General features: G+C 77.8%; 1 non-coding gene across 1 annotated transcript; it reads right to left on the bottom strand.

Annotated features, from left to right (window-relative positions):
• Positions 1-885: 885 nt before the first annotated feature.
• LOC138063118 (5.8S ribosomal RNA) lies at positions 886-1,038 on the bottom strand. The gene has a single exon (XR_011136711.1). It is a non-coding gene; the product is annotated as a 5.8S ribosomal RNA (ribosomal RNA).
• Between the last annotated feature and the right edge of the window lie 1,462 nt (positions 1,039-2,500).

Below are 2,500 nucleotides of genomic sequence, written 5' to 3'. Positions count from 1 at the left end.
GCGCCCCTCCCCCCCCCCCCTTTCTGCCCCCCCCCCTCCCCCGTCTCGCCACCGAACGGCGCCGCCCGCGCTTGCCCCACACCACCGCCCCGCGGAGACACCCGCGCGCCGTCGCTGCCGGCCTCAACGCAACGCCGCGGCTGACGCCAGCCGGCGGGTGGAAGTGGCTCGGCACGCACTACGGACGCGGGTGCGCCGCGGGGGGGGGCAGAGGGGGCTCGGCGGGCGCCGAAGCGGCAGCAGTCGGGGCAGGGAGAGGGCAAGGGGAGGGGAAGAAAGGCAGCCGGCCGTCCCCCCCGCCGGAGGGGAACGGGGGACCAGCGCACCACCGGGAGAGTGGTGGAGGAGAGCCGTCGTACGGCGGGCACTGGCGGTGGCGGCGGGCGGCGGCGGCAGGTGCCGGGCCACCGCGACCGACCGAACCTGGGGGCCCGGCGGGACGAACTCCGCACAGCGGGCGCTCCGGGAGCGGGGGTTTCCCGAGTCTGCACTTAGGGGGACGAAGGCCCGGGCCCACACGGGGAGGAGAGGCACCCCCTCTCCCCGGCGGCGCGGGCCTGCGAGGCGCCCCAGCCGCGCCACACCGCACACACCGCGCAGGGCAGCGGTGGCCACCGGGCTCGGAGGGGAGGGAGGGCAGGGCAAGGCACGCCGGCCGCGGACGGTGGAGGCGGACGGTCGGCCGGAGCCGGGCAGGCAGGCCAGCCGGAAGACCGGGGCCACCGGTGCACGCACCGGTGGTCCCGGCTCCGCCGCCGCCGCCGACTCACCGCCGCCGCCGCCCCCCCACCGACTCGCCGCCGCCGCCGCCCCCCCCGGCCCCCCCCCGAGGGGCGGCACACCGCTGCGCCAACGCGGCAATGGGGGTGACGATTGACCGTCAAGCGACGCTCAGACAGGCGTAGCCCCGGGAGGAACCCGGGGCCGCAAGTGCGTTCGAAGTGTCGATGATCAATGTGTCCTGCAATTCACATTAATTCTCGCAGCTAGCTGCGTTCTTCATCGACGCACGAGCCGAGTGATCCACCGCTAAGAGTTGTCTCGGTTTCGGTCCCCACCGCGCGCGCGGGGGGACCGGGCAGCTTTCGCAGCCCCCTGAGGGCCCCCATCCGCTCTGCCTCCCTCCTCACGCCGACGCCGGCTGCTGAGCAAGGGACAGCGGAGAGAGAGGGCACGCCTCACTGACCGTACAAGCACAGAGGGAAAAAAAAAGGGGGGGGGGGGGGAGAACAGACCCGAACGAGAGGGGCGGGGAGCCCTCGCTCCCGACCTGGGACAACCCCTTTCTCGCTTCGAGTCCGGCCCAGGCGCCCGGCTCGGCCTGGCCCAGCAGGGAGCGGCGCGCCAGCCGCGCCACCTGCCTCAGGGACCGGGGTGTGGGTCCCCGCGGAGCCCCGGCGTCGGAGCCCGGCCGCCGCTGGGAGCGGCGCCACCCGCTGCCCGCGCGCCCGCGACCCGCCAGCCGCACGCTTCCGAGCTCCTTCGCTCGCCTCACCGGCCTCCAGCTCCGCCGCCCCGGAGACGGCACCCAACACCCGCCTGCACACACGCAGCCTCCCGAGCGACGCCACGCACTCGCCCGTCCCTTCCGCGGGCAGACGCCTGGCGGCAGGCAGACGGGCGAGGCGGGACGGACGGGGAACGGCGCCCGCTCTCCCCGCCTCCACGCGGAGACCGGGAGGGGCCGCCCCCGCCCGCCCGCCCGCCGCCCGCCTGCCGCCCAGCGAAGCCGGGTCGGGCAGAGCGAGGCAGGCGCGCCGGATGGCGGAGTGCCGGGGCAGGGCGGGGGGGGAGGGAAGGAAGGGTGCCGCCGACGGCCACGGCGGGAGACTGAGAGCACCGGCCAGGGAGGAGAAGGGATGCGCTGGGGCTCGGCGTCCGCACCACCCGCGGTGGGGGCTCGCCGTCCCGGCGGCGAGCACGCGCTCGCGCCGGGGTCGCGCGTTCGAGGCAGGCCGGCGCAAGCCGACCGCGCGGCGTCTCTCCGCCGAGACCAGACCGCGGAGAGAGGGGGCAGGGTACCCCTCTCCGTCCCGGCTGCCCGCGGGGCATGCACGGGCCGCGCCGGCGGGCATGGGGGGGTGCGGCGCCCGCGCGCGCCGACCCCCCGGCCCCTCCGGCAGCACGCCCGGCTGCCCCCCGGGTCGCATCGGGCCGCCCGAGTCTTTAAACCCCCGCCCGGCTCTCCGACCGAGAACCCTCGGGCCCGGAGCCCGGGGCCCATGGCCATCCCTACCCGGGGGGGCCGCTACCGGCGGCCGCGGTGGCCGGAGGCCCTCCTCCTTCCTCCCAGCGCGCCCCCCCCCCCCGCCGCCCCCCGCCGCCCCCGGCCCGGCCGACTCGCAGCGCGGCCCCCACACGGCACGGCGTGGGGCGGCTGGAGCGGTGTGGGGGGGGGGGGAAGGGAGGGGAGGAGGAAGCGTGGAAGGCCGGCAGGGCACGGCCGGTGCGGCACGCGCAGCGCAGCGCCCGGGAGGAGCACGCTGGCACACGGGACCAC

Source organism: Struthio camelus, chromosome 31 (assembly GCF_040807025.1).
Source record: "Struthio camelus isolate bStrCam1 chromosome 31, bStrCam1.hap1, whole genome shotgun sequence".
Classification (NCBI taxonomy): Eukaryota; Metazoa; Chordata; class Aves; order Struthioniformes; family Struthionidae; genus Struthio; species Struthio camelus.
The sequence above is the reverse complement of the archived record's forward strand: the minus strand, read 5'-3'. Positions and strand labels throughout refer to the sequence as shown.